General features: G+C 42.5%; 1 long non-coding RNA gene across 1 annotated transcript; it reads right to left on the bottom strand.

Annotated features, from left to right (window-relative positions):
• Positions 1–1,261: 1,261 nt before the first annotated feature.
• LOC127560605 (uncharacterized) lies at positions 1,262–13,574 on the bottom strand. The gene is made up of 2 exons (XR_007953370.1): positions 12,984–13,574; positions 1,262–2,970 (listed from the first exon to the last, which is right to left on the bottom strand). It is a non-coding gene; the product is annotated as an uncharacterized LOC127560605 (long non-coding RNA).
• Positions 13,575–17,377: the final 3,803 nt, after the last annotated feature.

Here is a 17,377-nt window from a genome sequence, read left to right as displayed (position 1 = left end):
CCAAGCTCTCTCTTTCTTTGTAGTCAGCTGGCCCCCACCCATCAAGGCCAGTCACCTGAGAAGGAAGGGGGTGTGGGCAGGTAATCATAGCAAAGGATCTCTTGGTACTTACATTTCACCCTGCCCAAATCCCCGGGAAAGAAAGCCAGTAGTAAAACCAGGGGGAAAAGGCTCAAGCAGGGGGACCATGTGAGCCCCTGTTAGTCATAGCAACTCCTGGGGTGGTGAGAAAGGATAATAGCCGGCATTTATACAAAGTTTTGCCAGAATTTTATATTAAAAAATCCACTTAATCCTCACAACCCTACTAGTGGGAGACACTAGTGCTAAAGGCTTGAACCCCTCCCCATTATCAGCACATCATCCAGGTTCATGTCTCTCGTCTGGGAGTTAGGAACTTTCTTCCTGAATCCTGAACCTATTGTCTAGATAAGGAAATTGAGGCAGAACTTAAGTTACTGTTGTCCAGGATCACACAGAGAAGTGTCTGCAGGCACATTTGAACTCGGGAATTCCACCTGGATGCCTCCATTTTGGGAAACAGACAACAAAACTTACTCTTAAACTACCTTGGAATAGGGAAGACCAATAGGACTCAGGGCATTTTTCAGTGCTTCGACTCTTAGATTTTTATTGTCCATTGAAGCTTTTGACAGTTTCAGCTTTTATTTTCTCCTGGCTCCCTAGTCTCCTGACAGTGCTTTCTGGGTTTTATTCCTTGCAGCCATCTCCTAGCCATTAAGCTCTGGAGCCTCTCCCATAACTGACTGGGTAGGTCTTTATTCTGTGATCCTCCCACATTTATCAGCTGCCACCTAGTCCTGTGGACTTCACATGTCCAAAAGGAAACTTCCTGTCTTTCCCCAAACTCACCTTTCTAGAAATTCTGTTAATGGCATCTTTCCATTTACCTTGGAATCAAACTTGATTCTTCCTGAAACCCCTATACCCATGACTCCTCTCTCCTCACGGATTCAGCACTCTCTCCACTTGCACCACTTATTGCACCTTAATAAATGTTTATTGAATTCTGGATGGCAAAGAAAACTTTTTCATCTAGGGTCCAGTTCCATAGGGAATGGAGGAGGGGTCACCCAGGATAGGGGAGTGCTGGAGGAAAATGTGAAAATATGACAGATCCTGCCAGAACCCAAATCAAGATTAGAAACCAAAGTTTCCCTTCTCAGAATGCAAAGAAAAGGCCTCTGGCCAGGGAGAGACTGCTATTTACCCACAAGTCAGCAAAGAAATAGCCCACACGATTGCTTAGCTTTTTTAATTGCTTATAAATTATAAATTTTTCCAAACAAGAAGCTTTTCAGGCACAGATCCCATAACAGCTATAGTAAACACTATAGCTCCCATATTAACTTTCCTGGTACCCAAGGGTTTTCCCCTGGGCCAGCAGCTTAAGGATTGGAGGAAAGTGGGTATTGGTTTCCTGCAGATGAAGGTGAGTCTGGCACCCACATGTGGATGCATAAAATGCTCAGCTCTGAACTGCCAGAGTCCTGCAAGAGCGGACATACCCCAGGCCACTGGCCTTAAACCTTCCCTCCTTCAAATAATTATTCCTCCCTCCAAATTCTGCTTCTCTGTTTCCAGCTCACTCTTGCTGGGGCCTTGTACTGCTGAGGAAGTAAAGAAGAGAGAAAGATGAGAGGGGAGTAAAAAGATTATAGAATTGTTCCTTTACATTGGGGGATGGGGGGGATATAGAGAGGAGACTCCAGCTTTTTGAGGTGGCTCAAAACTCTCCCCTCATACTGAAATCAAAACTGTAACAGACCACGAGAATGCATTGTAACAGCTAAGCCCAAATAATATTAAAGAAATCAGTGGCCAAACTCAGTCAAGGATGATAGCCAGCTGACAGGTAGTTTAAGGGTGAGGGGCCTGCCAGGCTAACTAATCCCTTTCTAGAGCTAAGGGCGACATGGGATAGCGTAAAGTTCCAGAGGCCCGGAGAGAGAAGCTGGAATCATCACCTCATTTTTCAAGCAAGGAACCAGCCCCAGCCCAGCCTCTATCACCTTCCTCCTAAGCCCAGGATAGATTGCTGTTAGGGTTTTGCCTTCTCCCTATTACCTCTGAGTAACCAGAGTCCTACTCACTGCCTGCCTGATGAGCAAATATAGTGAGTTTTTTTAATCCTTAAGTTTAGAAGGATAGCAGGCAGGTAATAAAGCAAAGGCAGAAGGGACCCCCTTTATTGCTACAATGCAGATGATTAAAAGCAGCTTTGGTGGAGTTTGGCAACTGAAGCTACTAACAAATCTATAAAATATACATGAGGCTAGAACCACAGCTGCACACACCATCCACCTTCTCCCACCTAGCAATATCAACTAACCCTATTTATATGGCATCTTACTTTTGTCCAAAGAAGAGATCAGGGAGCTGCTGAGGAATAAGGCAGAGTAGGCCACAAAAAAAGGCCCTGATTGCTTTGAGGAAACTTCTAAAATTGAAGATGGGGAGGTGGAGGGGGCAAGGAAAAGCCATTTATTTTGGCCCATTCTTGAGGCAAGTTAAACCAAGTGATCCATGAGGAGAATCCCAAAAAAGCAGAGTTTTTCTGGATTTCAGTAGCCCACCTAGATCACAACCACATTGGTTCTTCTTTAACTCTGGGGAAAACTTGTCCCAGTTCACTCATTCCTCAGACAAGGTGAATTCAAAGGAAAAACTTCTTACCATCCCCTCCTCCTTCCCCTGAATGCCTGGGATCCAGCCCAGGTAAGGCTGAAGGCTAGGATGGGGCTTGGGAAAAAGGCTGAGATCAGCCATTTGGAGGAAAAACACCATCTTCCTCCCCCAAAACAAAGGACACTCAGGAAAACAAGCAAATGATTACAAAACAGATTGTGTATATGGCGACCAGCTGGAGAAGGCCGTTATCAGCTGAGGAGAGGGGCAGACCTGTCATTTGTCACCGTTGGCTTTAGCTGAACATTAGCAAAGGGATTTCTGTGGAGAGAAGAGAAAAAGCACGTCTTTAATGAAGAGTACTTCCAAACATCTCTGCTGAGAAAGCAGCGGAGGTTAGGAGGGGGAGAGGTTCTGCTTGTCAGAGTTTCCAATCAGTTGGCTCATCTCCTGCCTATGTTTGCAAGTTCATTTTGTGCTATTCCACCCAAACCCACCCTAACTGAGCCTCCCAGATAGGCAGCAAGGAGCAATTCAAGCTTGGTGCTTGCATAGGCCATTTAAAAAAAATTCCCAATTCTCCCATTTATTGGTTAGCATTTTGAGATCTCTGGGTGGGTTTATATTTGTGGACCTGTAATTTTAAGGGCTATCTGTCCCCGCCAGGCTGGCTGATATTAAATTATTTCTGACAAACTTTAAAAAAAAATAGACTTTCAAATTAAGGAGAAGTATCGGGTTAGTGGTGAGATACAAAAGTCCATTTTTGGCACTTCTCCTATAATAGGCCTGGGTGGGATTTTCTCCACTGTGCCAAACACAAGGACTCTTATATTTGAGATTTCAAGGCTCTTTTTCAGACATGGTGGGGAAGATTCTTTCCCCCATAAAATTCAGTCTATTCTGGCTGCTTCTGTCAACAGAAGGGGCCAAGGGGAAGTACCCTCCAGTGGCTGGAGGGCACCTAATAGACAGCAAAGCATGGTCACATGCTTACCCACTGGAGAGGGTAGGAAGGGTGGGAGAATTTGGAAATCACCCCAATTATTTTCATCCAGAGTATTCGGTGGGAGTGTTCCACCAGTCACACGTTACAATGATGGTCAATTGTTAGAATGGCAACAGGGAGTGATGGTTCTCCCAGGAGAGACTTGAAAATAACAGGGCCAAAAGCAGTAGCTTTTCTCCAGCCACTCCAAGGAGAAGTGAGGCACTGATCTCATACCTCCCTTCTGTTTGACATTCTACCATTCACCAAAAGCAGAAATTTGCTGCATAGGAGCAGGGTGAAGAAAAAAAAAATTGGTGCTTTTAGGAGAGGGGTGTTCAGTGACCTTAAAAAATACTGCCCTAAACATGACCCAAATGGAAGATTTTAATGAGGAAAGTTCTAATCAAATACCACCTCGATTAAAGCAGATGAGCTCTTTTCTTGGAGGAGTTTCCAACACAACAGGAACAGTCACATCACACACACAGATACAAACAATAATGTCTAGCGATCACATTATGTGATACACACACAGATGGACGCTGTCCCTAACACTCCACAAAGCCCCAAAGCAAGCACAAGGGTACACCCAAATACTAGCCTTTTGTATTGTTTCTGACGTACACGTATGAATACACACACACATTATACAGCCACATCTTAGGCTCCAGCAGGGACCCACGTTACAATTATTAGGTTGGCAACAGCGAGTGACAGCTCTTCCAGGAGAGACTTGAAAATGATGGGGCCCAAAGCAGCAGCCTCAGAATTTTCTCCAGCCACTCCGAGGAGAAGCAAGGGTCCAAGGAACTGATCTCACCCCATCTGACACATCCTTGCCCACCCACACTGTGGGTCAAAGCCAAAGGAACAAGATACAAGCAGGCGTGATGGAACGAGACAAGAACAGAATACCATGAGGGATAGAGAAATGGATGAAGGTTCCTCTATATTTTTGTATCACCCTCAAATTGGGGTCCAGGGCAGGCCAAACACAGATGCCAGGCTGAAAGGATGAGCATCCACAAAGCAAGTGATGGGGACCAGACAAGTTCAGCATGTTTCCTTTGGACAGCAACATCACATACGGGACAGAACGACGGGCCAACTTAAGGCACAGACAGGGGAGGCAGGTTTCCAGGAAAGGCCTCATGACTGGCATATTATTACCTTATGGTGCTGGAGAGAGTCGAAGTATAAACTCATTGCCAGGGACCTGGCCAGGGGACAGGAAGGGAGGGGCAGATCATATTAATCCAAGCCAAGAGTAAGAAAGGCAGGCAAGAAGCAAGCTCAACTGTGAAAGCCCAGGGGAAAAACTGGAAGAATTTTGAAGGGAAAAACAAAATTGTCTTCCTCCTTAAAATGAAAGGTTTGGGATTATAGAAATATTCTTCTTAAGAATGATTTTAAAAAAGAGTAAGAGAGGCATAGCTCTTATATCATCCAAAAAAAAGTACTTTTGAAAAACTATGTGATGGAATAACTGTCTATCCTTCTGAAATCCTGACAGTTTTTACATATGCCCTGAGGATGTGCAGAATCTCCAAAGGGAAATCAATCCCCATTTCCATAAGTCTGCCCTCTTTGCTTACAAGCTGCTTTTGAAGTAGAAATGAGTGACTATGTGCTTGCATTTCTGATTAAGTCTCAAGAGATTAGAAGTAGAGGAAATGCAACCAGTTGCATCCAGTTATTCTTGCAGGATGAGAAAACAAGGGACTTCTTGTTCCATTAGCTTAAAGCTTATGAATAGAGTAAATAAAAAGGTTCTGGAGTTGGAAAAAAAAAAAAAAAGCATTTGTTCCTTCCTTGTCCTGAGAAACAGATCTATAAAGAACAGGGAAGGGATCAAGAAGGTACACATTCAAATTTAACTTTGGATATTTAACTAGTTTGTGTGACCCTGCAATTTCCTCATTTATAAAATGGGGATAATAAGGTAAGTAGATAGTGAAGTGGATAGAGCACCGGGCCTTAAGTCAGGAAGCTTTATCTTCCCCAGTTCAAATCTGGCCTCAAACACTTCCAATTGTGAGACCCTAGGCAAGTCACTTAACCCTGCTTACTTCAGTTTCCTCATCTGTCAAGTGAGCTAGAGAAGGAAATGGCAAACCACTCTAGTATGTTTGCCAAGAAAACCCCAAATGGGGTTACAGAAAGTTGGCCATGATTGAAAAATAACTGACCACCAGAGCATCAAATGAGATATGTGCAAAGTTGCTTTGCTAACCATAAAATGAATGCAAGTTATTATTTATTCAAAGGTAAATTTGTCTTATTTCAGGATAATTAGCCATATAATTTCTACTGAATTTCTAAAATCTCTCACAACATTTTACAGCAAAAGTAGTTGCCTAACCTTCAAAAACAGTGAGGAGAGTTGCTTATCATCACCTGAGTGGATGTAGTGACTGAGTTTTATATATCAGCTAGTTATAAAATCATGTTTCTTTTTGTCCCTTTATTTAGTTTAAAAAAAAAAAAGTCTAGCCTCAGGGAACAATCCCTACCATGTGTGTAAGGAATGCCTTAAGTATATTACTGTAAAGGGAAAAAAAACAAACCAAACTCAGCCTGAAGCTTCCCTCAGTGGTTTCCTTTGTAAGCTAGTGTGAGCTCTGGTAAAAGAAATATGCTCTTCTGGAACAAAGGAAATGGCCACTGGTTGGAAGTGCAGACCAGCAGGAAGGCTTTCGATCTGTCTTTGAACAAACCACTTTCAGACATGAATCGGAGCAAGGAAATTTTCCTTCCTTTTTAGGAAGTATCTTGCAATTACTTATGAAAGTTGTATTTTGGTCAATACAAAGACAGAGCATGACATGGCGTGACAGAAAATGAAGCATGTCACATCCCTTTTTCATCACACCACCCCCCCATACGCACAAAAGGGAAGGACTAAATTAGAATGACTCCTAATAGCTGGCTTTTTTCTAGAGCTTGGAGGCCTGCTTTTATTTTATAAAATAAATATATTTTATCTCATTTGAGCCTCACAAATGAAGTGAGGTATTATTACGGCCAGTTTACTGATAAGGCAAGTCTAAGAATGATTTGCTCAGGGTCCCAGCTAGTAAGTTTGAGCTCCCATTTGAACTTATGTCTCCAATTCTAGGCCCAGCACTCTATCCACTGGGCCATCTACTGTGCTTAATTATGTATATTTACTAGAAGAGATTTTCTTCCTCTCTGTCTTTCCCTCTTTCTCTCCTTCCCCTTCAACAGGAGAAAGAAAATAAATGTTTGTTGATTTTTAAAAACAATAAAAAGCAGTCAAGTATTTGATCTGATAGCATTTCAAACACTTTTGAAATTAATTCATATGAAATTAGATAAAAGTGCCTGACATGGCATTTTGTATATAACGGGGGCTTGTTAATAAACTTTTATACAAATGGAATGCCATGACTAATCATATCTTCATTCCTGCCAAAGCTCTGTGCCTCAAGCTCTAAATTTGCTCCTGTGACACTTATGAGGTTGGACACTCACCAGAGAGCAACAAAAAGGAGAAGAAATTTTCTTCAGGAAAAACAAGAGTTCAATCATTAAAACAATGGTGTTGAAACTCTGTTCAAACTGGATGGGATGTACTGAAGCATCATTATGTGCTTATTAAAAAGAGATTGGGAAGAAGAAAAGGAAAAGGAAAAGGGAATGTGGTGGGTGATGGAGAAATCTTCTTGGTTCAACTGCAGAACTTCCAATGATTGTAAAGTGTTTCTTCAAGTCATTAACTGCTACTAAATCTGGCAATAGGCTTCTGGCAGTCATTGAGTGGCCCAGATACAGCAAAACTGTCAAAAGTTGGAATCTAAGCTTAGAAAGCAATTTTCTCATGAAAGAGGAAATTGGCCTAAATGAGAATATGAAATTAAGAAATAAATGAATACAACAGTGAGGAGATTGTTTCAGTCTAGACCAGAGATTCTTAACCTATTTTGTACTATGGATGCCTTTGGTGGTCTGGTGAATTCTACCAATCCCTCCTCAGAATGTTTTTAAATGCATAAAACAAAATATATAGAATTATAAAGAACAACAATTACACTGAGTTAGCAAAAATGCTTAAAAATGAAAATTCACAGAACCCCTGAAATTATCCATGGATCCCTTGAAGCTCTGTGGATTGTAAGTTAAGAACCTCTGGTATAGCAAACCTTTGATTTTCATCAGTCCCAGAAGTTTGAGACAACAAAAGCAGAGACTGATAACAACCCTCACCTCAAAAAAGGTTGATTCCATAAAGATCCACCTGACAAAATTGTCTTCAGTGAATTTCAGGGTTTTCTTCCTCAACTCTTGGTTCCCTCCCATCATGCTTTTTGAAGGCAGGCTTTCTGTATCCGACAACAAAATCCAGAACATCTCATTTTCTTGGTTCTACCTTAAATGTTGGTGGTTTCTTCTCCCTCTAATTTTTGTCTTCTCATAATGGGTGAGAATCCCGAATTCACTGGGGCAAGATTTTCATCCCTTTATGTTTTCCATTATTCTAATTTGGTAATTTGGATAGAGTTATGATTAAAAAGAAAATTAGTACCTATTGCCCAAGTCTGCAAATTACAATCTTCAAACTTAGGCCTGTCCTCAGATTTTGGGGGGAAGTATTGTTTATTAAGCACTTTGCTAACTGGTTTTACAATTATTACTTCATTTGATCCTAACAACAGTTTCAAGTAGTTGCTGCTATGATCTCCATTTTCAGTTGAAGAAACTGTAGTTGTGATTTGCCCGAGATCACATAGCCAGAATGTGTCTGAAGCAAAATTTGAACTCAGATTTTTCTGACAACCAGGCCCAAAGCTCTGTATCAAGAGGGCTAGAGTGGTTGAAGCTATTGCTCCAAATGGAAGAAAAGCAAAAAAAAATAAAAACCACCAATTTTTAAAAAGCACTGCAGTTCATTGCTCATTGTTAACAATGAAAAAAATTAAAATTAAATTTAGATGATGGACTTGCTGAATTTATGTTGAGATTCAGCATGACCTTTGAATAGAGCCATCAGCTAGGTGATAAAGGAGATAGAGCATTGGGCCTGGAATTAGAAAAATATGGATTCAAATTTGGCCTCAGCTACTTTGTTGTTATGTGACCCTGGACAGACCACTGAATGAATCTCTGCTTCACTCAAGTTTCCTCATCTGCAAAGTATGGATAATAAGAGCATTTGATAAAACATAAAGCTCAAAAATAAAGCTTAAAGCTCAAAACTTAAAAGCTATATAAATACTAGATATATGTGCACATACATGTTTGTACATAAACATTTTTATGCATATGAACATACACTTTCATATATGAACATGTATATAATGGTATCTTTGGTAAGTGTGGTAAAATTATTTGCACATATATATGCAAATGTTGTGTCCATATGCAAATTTTCATATATATATATATGTATATATATACTTGGTAAATCAATATTGTTGTGGTTGTTTGTCCATTGTTCTTGAAGAGGATCATGATATCAAAGAAGTGATGCCATGACATGCAAGTACATTAGATTTAAGTGAGAGAGGGCTGTGCAAGGTCACTTGCCCCATTTTTTCCTTCAGAGTCATCTGGGTCCAGTGGTCAGATATAGGTGAGGATCAGTGGAAATGATCCAGGATGCAGTGGGAGACCTTGGCCTTTGATATTCCAAATCTAAAAGATCTTTACTTAATAAATTCATATTTTAAAAAAAAAAACATTTCCAGGAAATTCAAAATGGTCATTCCATATAGCCTCCATTTGCACAATTTCGTTGAAGGTTGTAAAATCTCTACAAGGACACCTTCTTCAGATCCTGAAATAAAGAAGACCTCAGAAAGGCTTTCTTCAAATAGTTATTGTGTGCATATACATATGTTTAAATTTGTAAATATGTGTACATATTTATCTGTTTCATTGGTAAACTTGGCAAAATTATTTACACATACATAACATATATAATTGGCAAACCAATATATACATGCATATACATACACATATATACATACCTATATGCTATATGTGTATATGTATATGTATGGGATAAGGGATCAGCTTTGAAGTTAAGAAGATCTGGCCTGGGACACAAAATCTGAAACACACTAACTTGCCATGGGAAAATCACAGAGGTGTTCCAAGTAATCTACTACAAGGCTAGAAGTTTTAGGCAATTTCTATATCAGGAGTTCTGCCACACAAAGAATTTATGAGTCCAATCTCCTTCACAAAAAATTAAAAATATAAAACACATTTTGTGATCAAGTTTTTTAAAAAATAACATTTTACACTTTAAAAGCTAAGTGACCTTGTAAAAGGTACTCAAAAATTACCCCAAAAAGCATAAAACAAAAAACATTTTGCAGTAAGTGGTGACTTGCCAATATTGTACCCAATTCAATATTATCTTTAGGGGGAGGTTAACCGTAATTGCAAGAAATCAGCAAAATTGGAGTTTGGATTAATCAGTTCTCTTTTGTGAAGTAACCTTTTTGGAGAGAATTCTTGATTTGTTAGACCTTGAATTGGAGTTGCCCTACCTCTTGGAGTGAGCTTCACCTAAGGAACAAGGATGGGGGTCGGTCAGGGTGCAAACAAGGAGGACAAATTCCCTGAAACATCTGCTTGCATCAACTCCTCAGGAAGGGAAAACAGCACTGGTGGCAGACCTATCAGCATTTTGGGGACTGTCCTTGATGCTGATGAGCCTTCTATACTGGCACACAGAATCTAGAGGGGATGGCACTGAACTCCACTGTCCTTCACAGGAAAGCTGGCTTCTTGGTCAGAAGCGCTCTAGGGAGAAGGGGTCCAGGACTTCTGGACTTCCTTCCCACAACTCTTCCAGCATAAAACTCCCAGGGAATGTGTCAGGGACAGTCCCACACTTAAAAGCAGTTATAGTGTTTTTTTCAAGTAGGGTCAAAGGTAGAGAGAATTCTGGCCACAACTGGGAGTCATCCATCCCATAGCCTATATAGCTGGTTTTGCTCTCTTCCTTCAGAATCCCTGTTGTAGTACTGCGGGCTAGTGACCAGGCCTTGGAAATAATGATGGAGGCCTGGCTTAGCTCAGCTTAGCTCAGCCCAGCCCAGCCCAGCCAACCTAGCCTAGTCTAGTCCATCCAACCTAGTTCTAGTCCAGGCCAGCCCAGCCTAGCCCAGCCCGGGATCACCTAGGTGGACAGAACTTTGGTGGAATTCCCTAATATATAGCTGTGAAGGGGGAAAAAGAGAAAAATACCTGGGGCAGTCCACTTTGAATGGGACTAGGGAGAGATTGAGAGACAAAGAAACAAAAACAGAATGGGAAGACAGAGAGAGGGAGACAGACAGACAGAGACAGAGAAACAGAGAGACAGAGAGATAGAGATTGATTATCTGCTAACCAAAATTTTGTCATATGGGTGAAAGGCTGTGGTCAAGCTTGGGGCTAAGAAGTTAGATCTTGGGAGGAGAGATGTTCCTGTTCAAACCTAGATGCTAGGCTTATGGTGGGAGAATTTGAAGGGGAAGAAATCACTTGTATTTGTTTCAAGGAGGTCCAGGGTTGGAGGCGGCCTTTTGTCTGTCAGGTCCTAGACTCAGGATGGATTTGCACATCAGGAGACTTATTTGATCAAGCTTTTTGTTATTCAGATTTTTCTGGGTTTCAGTATTTTCATCTGCAAAACGGGGAATATACCCACCCTTTCTCTCTTACAAGACTATTTGGGAAGATTCAAAGGAAATCTAATCTATAACCATAAAGTACTATATCCATAGAAGCCATTATTATTGGTTATTATTTATAACAATGAGCTCATTCTCTCACTGCCCCTTTATTTGGGAGGAGGCCATCTATTCCTTAGCCTGGCAGGGATCGATCCTTGAAATGAGGGGTTGGTATGGAAGCAGCAGCTCTCTAAGCCAGACAACTGACCTGGGAAATTTAATTCTTGTCATTGTATAAATTTGGGACAGGGAAATATGCTGAATACAAAGGCAGAGAGATTAAACAAAACGCACTGGACCCCAGCCAGAAGGGCAGGAAGCTGGCGGGGTGGGGAGTGGGGTGGACGACCACAGACAAGCAAGAACAGAATCACACCAGCTGAGTTGAGGGGGGAGCAGAGGGCAGAGGAGTTGGCCTCCCAGGACCCCTGGCACAGCATTCTCTCAGCCGAGCCAAAGTGACCAGACGGTAGGTGACTCTCACAACACGACCCTGAGCTCCGACAGACACAAAACCAACAACAATTCATACACACCTCCAACTAGGTACCCTGCTTCACATCCCACACAAAGGCAGGCTCCCAGACAAGACGACCAAATGACTATTTTACTCCAGGTTCATTCAGTGGATTAAACTTGGAGAGGGAATGTGTGTATTGCTGGGGGGGGGGAGGAGAGGGAAGATAGACATTCATCTCCTGGCTCCCTGGGTGGCAGGTCCAGCCAGATGGCAACCTTTGGAAACAGAATGCTGCCTCACTCGAGGCTCAGGGCAATCCTGGAGCGGGAAGACCGCCAGCTCGGGATTCAGGATACCATACCCCTCCCTGCCCGCTGGCTGAGGGAGCAGCGCTCCACCCCCAGGTCTGCTTCCTCAAAGCAATACTCACCTACTTCAGAGGGGCCAGTGCTCAGGCCAGACTGTGCAGATGAAAAAGTCACTTGAGAAAAAGCTAAACGCTCTGCGCCTCATGGACACAAGGAGTGAGACACACCAAAGGAAATCCTCAAGCAGGTTAAACTGCTTTTGATGAGAACTAATGAAAGCATTTCTGAAGAAAGCCTGATCACTGGTAAATGACTCATTCCTGATTGGTGGCAGAAGCATAGCACTGGGAAGGGCTCAGCAGCAGCCGGAGAGAAAATCCCAAAGAGCTAGTCAGACCCCACACCCCAGGAGTGATGCAGAGAGAAGAGGATGCTGGGCCAACCAAGGTCATTATGGGTATGGGACGTGCAGCTACACGTGTGGCTGGCTGGCAACAGAGAAACCAGAAGCTTCTAGACTGAATGGAGACGAGAGGAGGGCAAAGGGAAGGAAAGGGAGGAGAAAATCCATTTTCAGGGCCCAAGGTGGGAATCAACCTTTTTCCAATGGATTTAAGTGAAAGCAAAGGACTAGAGCCAAGTGAAGAAACCACGGCTCTCAACAGACTCTCATAGGCCTTGGCCACTGAGCTTCAGAGATGAGACCAGACCAGCGTCTGAGCTTAGGTGGGGTCAGCAGGGCCACTGCCGCCATCCCCAGCACTCCCAGCCCACCCACACCCGCCTGGTTGCTGCTCGAGCTGGCCAACATCTGAGGAGTCTGTCCAGAGCCACCAGGGAGTGAGTGAGGATCGTTTGGCACATGAAGACTTGGAGCAACTTACTAACTCTAGTCAGGGGGGGCAGTTCAAAACCTGGCCACTTCAACATCAGCGCTGCAATAAAAACAAAATGCAGTTGGTATGAGAGGTAGAGCCTATACACTGTGGGTAAGCAAAAGGGTATTTTGTTAATCTGAGGACAAACAAGGAGCTCAATGGAGCCGTTGGCACTTTGGCACCCAGGATTTTATTTGCACGCTGCTTCTGCTGAGAGAAAAAAAAAATAAAGAACACACATTTGACCCTTTGGAGGGAGAAAAGTGGTATAGACAGAGGAAAGGAGACTAAGGCTGTTTGAGCTGACTTAGGGGTGGTGAGGTGGGGAAAGAAATATCAAATCAATTCACTTCCTTTTGATCAACTGCTCAGGTTCCAAGTGTTTACTTTCTGTAAGCTCATGGAGCACATGTCCCACAAATGGGAAGAGAGCGCGGATTAGCAAGCAAAACATCAAATGCCCTTTACTAGAGCCACTAGATCTAAGAAGGCAAGTTCTCAAATTCCAATCAAACTGAAGAATCAAAGCAATGGGAACTCTGGGCTTGGTTTTCTACACCCTGACCCCAAGCTTATCCCAGGCTCACATTCATACCAGCTAGCCCCTTTTTTGTTTGCTTAGGGAAGGAAAAAGAATACCTTTAAAAAAAAAAAAAAAAAAAACCCAAAATCAAGTTTATTCTTTTAGGCCATCAGGTCATTAACCATTTCCTCTCACAATGTTATCTCTGAGGAGTTATCCCGAGAAGAGAAGTAAGGCCAGTGGACTAGAAACATCGATCAACTGAGGGAAAAGAGAAAACTGGCTTTCTCTCTCTACATCATGCTGTCGTACACACCTACATACATGGCCTCTATGAAAGAGTAGGTTTTGTTCAAGAGTTTGTGTGACCGGATCATCATGCTGTGGCCCACTTGTGGTGATGTGCCGCCACTCTGTCTTTGACTAGAATAGTGGTCCGAGCTTAGTTCTATCACTGAGCCTATATTTGAGGCCTTTGCGGCTTGCTTAGATGCTCTCAGAGATTGTGCATTTATGAGCTAGACTCTGAGAAGCCAGGGTCACACCTCTGTGCCATGATGAGGCATCGGAAGTGTTCTGTGGAAGTATTTCAAGAGAGGCAGCTATCTCTTTTTCATAGGCCCAATACCCAAGTCTGGTCACTGATAAAACAGGAAAACTCAAAAAAGTCACTGAAACCCAACTCAATGCAATAAATAAAACTTTTATTCAAACAATTTACTCCAGTACAGGGCACGTTTCTCTTCAGATTTAAAAAAAAAAAAAAAAAAAAAAGGAAAAAGGAAAAAGGAAAAGGAAAAAAAAAGATTTTTCAGTACTTTACAATCTTCATACAAGTTTTGCTATTTTGTGTATACATTCAATCCACTGAGCATAAAATCCCCTGGATTTAAGATCTTTTACCATATCATCAACCCAACACAGAGGGTTCTTAGTACATAGGTCCGTGTTCTGTCTTCCCCCCCCCCCCGCCCCTTTTAACACAAAACAAGAATTCCTCTCTTGCTTTCTTTCTCTACATATCATATGTATTGCCAACAACATCCTAGTCAACAGGTAGGTAGGAGGTTTTAAAATCACACCGGAAAAGGAAGTGTCTACGGCTTCACAATGAAGGCTTTCACCAACACGGAAAGGGTAAAGTGGGGCTGTTGGCCCTTCACTCACTTCCCAGACAGAATTCAGTGGGTGAAGAAACAATACCAGTAGCCATTGAGTCCCATGTGTTTGTCTCTAAAGTGACCAAGACATACAAAAAGACGGACAGCATTTAGGAAAGAATGCAACAGGAGACTGCCTGCTTACCCCACCCCTCCCTATAAAGGGACAGCCTGGGGCCCGGGTCTTTAAAGCAGCCTTGCAAACAGCCACTTGCCCAGGAAAATGAGGTCCAATTCTTCAATGTCATTTGTGTTACCGCACCCCTATAAGGAAGGAGGGCTGGCACACGGTAGGGACTAATCTGCAAAGCTGGTTTAAGGAATAATTCCAAAAGGAAGGAGGAAAAAATATATATATCTATATCTATACCTATAATCTTTATCTATCTATCACTATAGGTAAGATAGACAGATCGATCAATCGATCAAGGTCTTTGGAATTCTCTTTAGTCAGGTGCGTATTCCTTCCCCAGTCCCTACCCAGGTGCACTAAAGTGAGGTAACAATACCCTGCTACAAAAAAGATATATATATATACATATATATTCTATGTACACTTATAAAACAATTTCATTGAGAAAGACGCTTTTGATTGGCTCCTTGGGCTGGGTTCTAAGCAGATGGGCATGAAGTCCCAACTCTTCTTCACAGAGAGCCAGCCAGCTTTCCTGGTGGGTCAAAGACTGACAATTCACTTTTTCTATATGCCACCCATGGGCAAAGGAATAAGGGGGTGGGTTGGGGGGTGAGGTGAGGGGTTTGCATTTCAAGCCTGCCCTCAAAGAGAAAGACCTTAGTCTCTCTAGAGCCTTTAGTCTGCCTTCCCTTTCCTAATAAAGAAACTGAGCTGTGAACCCAGTGAAAGTCACATTGAAAAAAAAATTAATAATAACAGTACGTACACCATAATCCATGCATATTGGGTTTGGATGTGTTTTGTTTTGTGGTGTGTATGAGTGTTTTTATTTGGGGGTGCCATAGAGGGAGTCCTTTATCTGCTGAGCTTTTTTTTTTGTTGTTTTTGTTTGTTTTTGTTTTTGTTTTTGGCTTTCAAACTCTAAACATGGCTCAGGAAAGAGCTTTAGAAAAGGGATAGTGCATTATCAACATCCAAAAGTATGCGGGGAGAAGGAGGCAGCAGAAAGGTTGTAGACACTGCATCCAAGCTTGCCACTCCCCAAGGGAGCAGTCCCCATTGGGCAGTTTGTACTCTGAAAGGCTTTGGACCAGAGTTGGAGGCAGGGCAGGGATGAAGAATAAAGAAACAAGGATGAAGCAGCACCATGGATCCTTGATGATCACAGAGTTTAAAATGTCACCAACCAAAAGGCAAGGGGGAAAAAAATTCTACCCAAGAACAAACCAATGAGTTGAAGAAGGGAGAAAAGAAAAAGGGAAAGACCAAATAAATCTGAGAAATCAAGGCAGGGGAGGGGAAGGGAAAGAGAAGCAGAAAATCTCTTCAAAGCAGCAGGTGCCATTTCTAGTCAAGGGGTCCTCACACTGTTGAGACCAGAGTCCCACTGCCACTGTGAAACAGAAAAGTACAGAACTGCCAGACCGAACACTGCATGGTGTATCTAAAGGATAATAGACCCTGCTCCTCCCCATCCCTGCCCCCCAGGCACACAGGTCTACCCCACCCTTCCCATGCAATATCTCTTTTCTGAAGCTCTGGGGGCATCCCTTCCTGGCAGACCTCAGTGGACTATTATTTCTCTAAGAACCCTCACCCCAGGGTGGAAGGATGTGGAAGAAGGTAGCACAAACTATAGCTGGGGCTACTAGCTATTTCATGTCAGGTGGGTTCTATTCTCTGCCTTTTTATGTTGATCACTTATTTTGGGCCATAGAATACAAGTTTAGAGTAGGAAAATGCCCTGCAGCTTTCAAAAGGGTGGAGGGTTCTCTGTCTGCCAGGTGAGCCAAGCTTTCCCAGAAGTCACAGAAAATCCCAGTGCTATATAATCAGGCCTTCTTCATGTGTAGATATTTTTCATACTTCAGATAGGGGTCAGGATTTTCTAATTCTAAGAATCTATATAGCAAGAAATTGAAGACTGCTTACTTCTGGAGGGTCAGGACAAGGGATTAGAAGACAGGGGTTAAAGTGTCTGATAATTAATGATATGGATGTGGGCCCTGACATTCTCTGCTGGATGCCCAGCTCAATCTACAAAAATGTTGACCCAGGAAAAATCTCTAGTAGTCTGCTGCAGTGATAACAAAGGGTCCATGAAGGGTCAACTTATGACCCCGTTTGATTGCCATAATTAAAAGGAGATAATAATGGAGATGGGAGTCCTCCACTCTATTTCATCATCAACAGGATAATCCAAATGGGGCAATATACTCTAATTTGGGTAAAGGAAGGAGTAATAGGGCTGAGGGAGCTGCTATTTATCATCCAGATACCCTAGGGATCTGTCCAGCCAACTGGAAAGCAAGCTGTCCAGTCTTGAAAAACATATCTAAAAAAAGGTTCTGAAATTAGCCAATGAGGGCACTGACAGTGGAAAGGATTCCCAGAGATCAGTGACTGAGTAACAGCCTGAACATGACTTTTTCATAAATGTATCCCTAATCCCTGATCCCTAACATCAGCCCATCAATCCTGACCACCAGATCTCCCTCCCACTCTTTCCAGGTTGCCATTCAGACTTGTGGAGATAATCTTTATTCTGCCTTTGAGAATAACCCACCCCAGTTCTCTAATG

Source organism: Antechinus flavipes, chromosome 4, assembly GCF_016432865.1.
Source record: "Antechinus flavipes isolate AdamAnt ecotype Samford, QLD, Australia chromosome 4, AdamAnt_v2, whole genome shotgun sequence".
NCBI lineage: Eukaryota > Metazoa > Chordata > Mammalia > Dasyuromorphia > Dasyuridae > Antechinus > Antechinus flavipes.
Note: the sequence above shows the minus strand (reverse complement) of the source record. Positions and strands in the feature narration are given on the sequence as shown.